The 9,210-nt window shown below is 36.1% G+C and overlaps 1 pseudogene; it reads right to left on the reverse strand.

Moving 5' to 3' along the window:
- Positions 1 to 294: 294 nt before the first annotated feature.
- LOC108111832 lies at positions 295 to 2,756 on the reverse strand (annotated as a pseudogene).
- Positions 2,757 to 9,210: the final 6,454 nt, after the last annotated feature.

Below are 9,210 nucleotides of genomic sequence, written 5' to 3' on the forward strand. Positions count from 1 at the left end.
TTTTTGGTATCGCTGTCGGTTTTGTTACATAAGAACTTTCTCAAATATTTGATCAGTACTATCTGCTCTCTTGTTATAGACCTCTATTTTATTTTCAAGATTTGAAATTTTTGTAAGTCGACGATTAATACTTTGACTTACAAGTTTTCTTAGGTCTTCCCCCAACTTTCTGACACACTTATCTGTATATTGTTTTGTGGTCAAGTCATTATCATCTAAGGGCTTAATATCGATTTTAACTCTTTTATTTTGATTTCATTAGAATTTTTATTATCGTTTATTATTTTTTAAATCATTTTAGTATTTTATATTTGTAGGGTAGTTCAAATTGATAATGATTATTTCGGTTATATATAGAGGTAATTTAAAGAAACAAAGGTTTTGTATTAAACTTCACGACTTCCGCACTCTATGGATGACACTTGCTCTCTTCAATATTCGCAATCGACTGACTTCAACTATAATTAGTAAGGCGCAATTTCTATTAGGAAGAGGGTGATGGGTATAGACATTCTTTGATGAAAAAAAACAGTTCTATATGGCGTTTTGGCTGATGGAAAAAAGCTACGAGGTTGTGTCCCCATATGAAATTAAATAGGCTGCTTAATACCTTAATATACCTATCCCATAATCGGCTATCCTGAATCTTCATTCGCCCCTGAATGAACCCCATTTTTTATATATTTGGCTGCTGTCGTAGTAATGTTTGGTCCCTCCTGATTACCTTCTTTCTTTACTTCATAACGCCCGTGGTTAAGTTTTTTAGTTACTTTTTAAGGGCCGAAACATTTTGGACGAAGTTTTATTCCAGTTCCATTCTGTGTTCTTTTTATGGCAAATAATTATCCTACGGCATATTCTAACTTCCTTTTTTGCAGTGCGTCTTTTCATTAATCTGTGCTTCAGCAGAGAGTTCGGCTCGATAAAAATAGGTACGCGGTTGAAGATAATTTCGTTGGCCAAGAATGATTTACAGAAGCCTTCATCGGTTGTGCTCTCGATTTCACCGCTCTTGGTAAACAATTGCCTAAGGTCAGCTTCAGTAGTATCTGATGTCAAAATTGTCACTAGAATAGCCCTCCCTGGGCTACTGACATGATAGGCCTTCAGCTTTAGCTCCACATTGTTAACAGTCTTTCCTTGGAGTTGTGCAATAGCCTTTGAAGCTCCTTCAGGTTGCTTGAATGTGACGAAAGCTAAAACTGTCTTGCTGCACACAACGTCAACATAGTCCCATTCGCCACATTTTTTGAATATCTTCTCCAAGGCATCGCAGCTGTAAGACTCGCACTTGCCTACATTTTCGACGACCAGGGTAAGTTCATTGGACTTTGACAACGCCTTGAACGAAACAGGTCGCACCGTAATAAAGCGTAAAAGAGCTCTGTGCTGTGCAGTTTTAGGACTTTGGGAATATCATCTACTGACTCCAAACGTACAAATGCTCTGGGGATAAGGCGGTTAGCAGTTAAAGTTAAAGAAGTCCTCCACGGGAGCTTCTTTCTCGATAAAGCTCTTGATATCGTCTTTGGTGACATTTGGTCCAAACAGGCCAACTAATTGCAAAGCGGTTTCTCCTCCAGCCGGCGTATCAAAGGCCACAATGACTGAATTGGAACCCAACTTATTAGTGATACGGTGCACTGCATAGATCGGTCCGAACTTGGCTAATAAGGTGACCACATCCTTGTGTTTGTATTCATTTGGTAAATTCGCGGCATAGACGATCTGATTTTTTGGCGTTCCTATGGGAATCCTACCTACGGACACTTTAGGAATTCCGCTCTTTTCTTTTTATCCTTCAGAGTTGGATTCCTCGGGTTTCTTACTTTCCTTGCCTTTCTTGGAAACAGCATCCTCTACAGGAGCTTCATCATCTTCGTCGGAGTCTTCTTCCTTCACCGCGTCTGAGGTCTTTGAAACCTCTCCTAGCTCCACCTTCTCGTCATCATCTTCCTCTTCGTCATTATTCTCATCTTCATCTTCCTCAGCCTCATCATCAATTAAATCAGCCGCGTCTTCTGCCTCGGAGTCGCTATCGTCCTCAACCTGATCGTCGATCTGCTCCTCAGCGTCGGACTCTTCCTCTCTCGACGGTGGAACTTCCTTCACTGGTTGCTTCCTGGTCTTTTTGGAGGGCGACTGGGTAGCTGCGATCTGTTTCTCCTCTTCCTGTACCTTTAGTTTTTGATTGTCGGCCAGGTGAGATAAATTAATTTTATCTAGGACGGAACTTTTCTCGACTATCTCCGTGAAACACATTCCATTAAATGTCGATGCAAAGTCTCTCTCTTTTGCCCTGAACTCGACGCCGTTGGAACTGAACATTACGTCGACTAACTGTATCACATCGTTTCCTACAACCGCAGAGTACTCGAGTTCGTTCTGTTTAGCGACATGGAAAGTTACCGCGAAGCATACACCACCAGCTTCAAGATCGACGTCGAAATATCCTACGGTCACAAGTTCGCCCTTGCCGATACCTCTCAGGTGCTTAACTACTGGCTTTAGCTTCAAGCCGTCAAAACTTCTGAAAATGTCCTCTCTCATCAAACACAATTCACATCCCGAATCAATCATGGCTATGAATGTCACTCCTTCAGCTTTCATCTTTTTGTAAATGAGTCCCTTCGCAGCTTTTACTTCCAGTATGTTTGCAAACTCTTTTTAACGGAAATAGATTCTTTATTCTCATCGCAATTTTTAGAGATATGTCCTTTTTGTTGCACTTGTAACACATTACTTCGCCTTTGCAATCCTTAGCAATATAGCCTTCGCTGTTACACTTGAAGCATTTCCTTTGAAAATTGATCTGAGTCGGTTTACCTGTCGATTCCCTGTTCAAATTGTCTTTAGTATTTCCCTTACCCTTCATCTTTTCGTAAATGCTTAATTCGGCTTTAAGTTCCCTAATGGAATTCGCCCGATACAACCCTGCCTTGTTGACTCGAGGCATGTCTATTCTGGTTGTTTTTGCCTTTTGCGCAAAATCTTGTGTATCTCTGCCGAACAAAGCTTTTTACCGAATTCTTCCTTTAACGCGTTTTTCAGCTCAATCCAACCCTTAACTCCCCTTGTACTTTTAATGTAGAGCTTGTCTGCTCCAATCAGAAGTTGCTTAGCATAAATAAATTTCTGCAAATTATCCCAACCCACGGTAACTGCAACGTCATCGAATTCAGACAGCCAGTGATTGACGTCTTCCTGTTCGGAGCCTGAAAATGATGAAACACTGTCCTGAATATCGCGTAGTGTAAATCTCGAGCTACTAGGTTGAGCCGCCTCTTGGTAATTGGAAGCACTATTAATACTCGCAACTTCCCCATCAGCCTCGCTGTCCTCATCATCATCGTCATCCACATCTAATGCATGATAATCGAACAACCGATCCTGCAAAGCTCCTTTTCAGCCAGATCTATCGTTCTAGCATCCATAGTAATGCGTTCAAGCCGTTTACAAGCAGTGGTACAATTCAATATTTAACTGTTTTGATACAACAAAGTAAGAATTTAATTGACGTTAAACAATTCGTGTATTCAAAAAAAATTTAAATCAGATTAAATATATGAAATCGCCTCAGTCGCTCACCACACCCAATGGGATTTTGCTGTCTTCTACGTCTGCTTGAATTTTGCCAATCCAGTCCACTCTGCTACTCCAGCTCGTACTCTACGATGTCGTCACGCTGCACTGCTTGCTTGTCTCGTTGCCACTTCTTGCTCTTCTCTCGCAATTTTTTGGCGGATTGCGTCGTTTGCAGATCTTGAAGCTCCTCTTTTCTCCACAGGGAATTTTTAGTTGTCGCAAAAATAGCAAGTGGCCAGTCCGCTGCTGTATGTCGTCGTTCTCTTTTCTATACTACGCAGATTTTGCGTTGCAAGTTTTTTTTTCGAGTTAGATTTTGGGTACGCTCACAGTAAAGTTTTTGCAAAATTTTTGGCACTTTTGTAGTCTGTGTACACCAAATTGGCTGCTTCAACATTAGTCGATCTTTTTAACTTTTTAGATTTTCCTCGTCTTTATCTGTTCTTGTTTAGCAATTATGTCCAACTCTTTTCAGTTTTTACTTTTTTTTCTCAGTTATATATGGCGTTTTGGCTGATGGAAAAAAGCTACGAGGTTGTGGAATTCCGAACAGTGTGTCCCCATATGAAATTTAATAAGCTGCTTAATACCTTAATATACCCATATCCCACATATTTAAAAGCTCTTGAACCTTTAATTCGATTATATACGTTATAACCTTATCTGTGAAAATTTGTTTCTAAAATAATATTTGTATATGTTTTCAAATCATGATCATTATAATTTTGGTGGTGTTTATGAAATATAAGAGAGTACAGACCAGGAGTTAGCTCGCAACTCATTCCACTAGACAAATGAATCTTATTATCAATAATTTTTAGTTCACTATACCCTAATGTTAAACTTTTTTTAGGTCCGTAAGCCGTGTCCAATATATTTTCCTGGCTCAAATGACTGATATTAAAATCATAATTTTATTATCTATCTCGTCTTCTATATTTATATCTTCCCTCATTTCATTTTCTTTTGGAGGGATTGATATAGCTTCCTGCAACTCTATAACACTTTAATTTTTACAATGTTTTAGGTCATCAAACATTCTCTTCAAGGCAGATGTCGCTTTTGTTAACTGAGCTAACACATTCATTATTGAAACCTGAATAAATTTAGGTAAAGTAAATTTTAAAAAATTTATATAATCTGTTTGTAATCACTCTTCAATTACTCGTTCTATACTGTTTAAAAAATGTACTTATTTTTAAATATAAATTATCATTCTTTTTATGAATATTAAATTTCGCATCAACCATTTCCTCAATTAATTTCTTCCGAAGATGTGTATACCTTTCTCATTGGGGTGTATAGAAAGTAATCCCACAACTCCAGAACAAGGGATTTTCCAATCTTCGTCCTTTTACACTCCGCCTTGAAGATGGGGAACATTACATTTGCAGGCATCCTTGCCTTTGACAAAATAGATTTCTTATTACATCTATTGAATTCTTGAGCTACCATCTCAGGCTTTATTCGTTTTGCATTATTTTCAACATTAATTGGTATGAACGCTGTTTCTGTGGCATCATCTTTTTCATCGTTCTTCGCGCTGAAATAACAAACCAAACTTGTCGGATTAACAGGTGTCTTCCTATTATCCTCGTCAGTTTGATCGAATTCGACTTCTGTAGTCTCCTTGTTCTTATAGTTGTTGTTCTCCATGTTCATTTTATTATATATATTGATTTTTGTTGTTTAGCAGTTGGTTTTTGTTGTTTAGCAGTGGTTCATTCTTGTTTTTTTGTTTAGCAGTTGTTTTTTGTTATTAAGCAGTTGTTTTTTGTTGTTTATCAGTTGTTTTTTGTTGTTAAGCAGTTGTTTTTTTGTTGTTTAGCAGTTGTTTTTTGTTGTTAAGCAGTTGTTTTTTGTTGTTCAGCAGTTGTTTTTTGTTGTTAAGCAGTTTTTTTTTGTTGTTTAGCAGTTGTTTTTTGTTGTTTAGCAGCTGTTTTTGTTGTTTAGCAGTTGTTTTTTCTTATTTAGCAGTCGTTTTTTACTTGTTTAGCAGTTGTTTTTTGTTATTTAGCAGTTGTTTTTTGTTGTTTAGCAGTTATATTTTATTTGTTTAGCGATTGTCTTTGTTCACTTTTACAACGTCTGTTAAGTGTAAAGTCGAAACTTGGGCTGTGAATTTTGAAGTAGGCAGTCCCTATAGTAGGCAGTTCTATAGGTGGTTGTAGATTTCCGAATCAATGGCTACACTTCCACTAGCTATACTACCGAGGGCACTTAGGGCAGTCAAAATTGGTACGATTGGTAAAAACCACCAGTCTTGGGTATATTAATTATTCTTTGTACTTTCACGTTTTTCTTTGAACCCATTGTTGATTGAACTGATTTTCGTTGTATAGAACACTCAAAGAGTCAATGTGGCGTGAGTTTAATTTCAATGGGACATATAAGTGGATAGATATTTACAAAAATTTGATATTTGATTACAATTATAGGGTACATAGAACCATAAAAATGAGCCCAATCAATGTCAACACAACTAATGAAAAACGAATATTACAAGACTCATATAATCACATAAAGATATATGTTGAGAGTAAACTACGAAATGGCGATCACGTTCGTATCAGCAAGTATAAACATGTGTTTGAAAAAGGGTATACACCAAATTATACAACAGAAATCTTTAAAATTAGAAAAGTCAACAATACATTTCCCAAAACATACTTACTGGAAGATTATAAAGGCAATCCTATTCAGGGTGGGTTTTATAAAGAAGAACTCAAAAAGACTGAATTCCCGAACACATTTCTAGTTGAGAAAATTTTAAAGCGAAGAAGTGATAAGGTTTTGGTAAAATGGCTTGGCTTTCCAATGGGCGAAGCCAGCTGGGTAAATAAAGATGAAATTTTATAGTACAAATATATTTATATATTATAACATATAATTAAATTTAATAAATATATTTGCATACATATAAATGTACAAGTTTATAATGTGTATACTACAAATTTTACTAAAATATAATATGTTTTTTACAATTTATTTTTGTTTTACTTATATTTACCACAATCTCGATCAATATAAAGCATTTCCAATTCAAATATAATATAAAATAATTCTTATTCTATGTTTACTTGCTTATCTCTAAGTTCATTTAATTTTTTTTTTTCGCGCGACTCCCGTTGCTTGACGTGCAACCCACCTCCCGCCCAACCGACCGAGGGGCGCTGCCGTCTGACGTACGGCTCGGAACACGGGGATAGATCCGAGTGGATTAGGAAAGATACGAGGAAAGTTAGTTTTGTGCTAAATGGATTAGTATCGAAACTTTCAAAGTGTTAGGAGAAGAGTTAGAAGTAATTTTATAAAGATCATTGTAGTTTGAACATAGTACCCGAAATGGTTCATGTTGGGCAAAGTTCGAAATACAATGCTCTAAGGATAGAGGAATATAGTTTCTAGTAATCCTAAGGGGACGACCCCAAGCATCGCCCTACGATTAGCGAGGGATGGCAAATTGATTAGTAAGAGTCTACTTTAATAAGAGGGAAGGTGTATATTTGCATCCCAGTTGAGACCGCGGAGAGCAAATATTAAGAAATTCTTTTGGATGGATTCAATAAGGCACTGGTGAACCCCATACTGGGGGTCTGGTTTTGGTAACATAGGGGTCGTTAAATTCCTTTGACCACCTTTTAATGAAACCAAGAACTCCTCTAGCTTTATTAACCATAGAGAAAATATGGTCGTAAAACTTAAGTTTTGCATCGAGTAGGATGCCAAGATCTTCAACTGCATTAATTCTTTCCAGAGCTACACCATGAAAAGTATATTTCTAAAAGAAATGCTTTACTGAAGTCAGTGTAAATGACATCCGTCTGAAATTTATTTTGGAAACCAGTGATCACGAAGGATGTTAATTCCAGAAGATTGGTAGTGGTAGACCGTTGTTTCATAAAGCCATGCTGGCATGGAGATATGACAGATCTACACTGGTGCTGCAAGTGAGGCACAAAAATTTTTTCAAAAAGTTTTGGAATTGCTGATAGTTTAGATATACCTCTGTAATTTTCAGCATCCGATTTTTTTCCAGGCCAGGGTAACAGAGCAGTACCTAAGCACACAGCCCGGTACCCCGTCTGGACCTGGCGAAAAGACTGGCTTCACATTCTGAAGATCCTTTATAACCCCACATTCCGACAAGGTGGTTCGAAAAATAAAGTTAGACCGGGGGATATCGTAAGCGTAAGTCTGCGCGTTTATTAACAAAGGTGAATAGGTAGTTTGAAAAAACTGTGTAAAAAGATAGGCAATTTCCTGATCCTTGCTTGCTTAATGTATTGACATCTGTATTTCTCCCATTTATTATATCTGTTAAGAATATATTTTCAAGTTCTAAGAAATTGTTACTACCCACAATATCCATTTCCATTAACCTTTTATGTTTTATTGATAGAGAACCATTATCATCGTGATTTAATTTAATGAAAATCATACATTTTCCATTTTGATAAGTCCAATACAGCAAAACCCAAATACATTGGCTTATAAAATACCACAGAAAGTTTTTTCATTTGGATGGTATAGAACTCGTCATTTATTTTAGTTTTACTATTAAAATTGAATTTTGAAATTAAATTTTTTTCACAATGTTTTTTTCGACCAAGTTTATGAACATCTGTAGACTCCCATGTAGTTACCAATATAACCTCTACACGTTTTTCAGCATTTTCCATAGTTTTCCCATAGATCGAGTTGTTCTTTAATTAAAAAAATCTATTTCTATTTCATGGCATTCTGTCTATGTAAAGTATTTAAGTCAATATAAGTCTTTAGCCAAGGTTTTTGTAAAAAGCGAACCCCTCTATGAATCTTTTTTAATATTAACCCATTTGGTATGCATTGTTGCAAATTTCTATAATGGATTACATAATTTTTTTGTCAGCTATTAATTTTTTAACTTTATCCTCTTTAAATGCAAAACTATTTGACGGACAAAACGGAAGAAATACATTATGATTCCTTTGTTGGATCAAAATCTTTTAAGTATTTGTTATTTGCCTTTCTATATCTGTGACAACATTGTACTAAGCCCCCCTCGAATGCAATTATTTACTAATAACTCTAGTTGAATATTTGTGGTCTTTAACATGGCTGCCCAAGATAGACCTGGTGTAGTAAAAACGGAGCAACTAAGGGTGTAATGAATAAATTTGTAAACATATTTTTCTAAAATTTTGAAATATATCAGTCAATAGGAAAACATCAGTTTTTAAATACAACTCTGGATAATCCATTAGACTTGAACAAGAAAATTGTGAGAGCATTCCTTTTCTGTCAAGTTACTATAGAGTACGGCTCTTGATGGTAGGGAAGTTTCCTCAAGTCGACTAGCTGAATCTAAATATTCATAAGGAAATATACCCTTTTTACGCATAAGCCTGAATTCTATTTCATTTAAAAAAAATGTTTTTATTGTATTTAACTGATCATCAATTAAATTAGAAGCAAGGGTATCTAACCTTAATGGCATAAATCTGAATGTGTCAAGAAATCGAATTTCGAAATTGTTTCCATTTGAAGTTTTTATGGTTTTGGACACCGAAATATATTGTTCTTTATTTACTGGGATTGCATTAATACTACCAGGAATTTTAGCCAAGTCTTCAATAAATAAAT

Source organism: Drosophila eugracilis, unplaced genomic scaffold (assembly GCF_018153835.1).
Source record: "Drosophila eugracilis isolate 14026-0451.02 unplaced genomic scaffold, ASM1815383v1 contig_2038, whole genome shotgun sequence".
NCBI lineage: Eukaryota > Metazoa > Arthropoda > Insecta > Diptera > Drosophilidae > Drosophila > Drosophila eugracilis.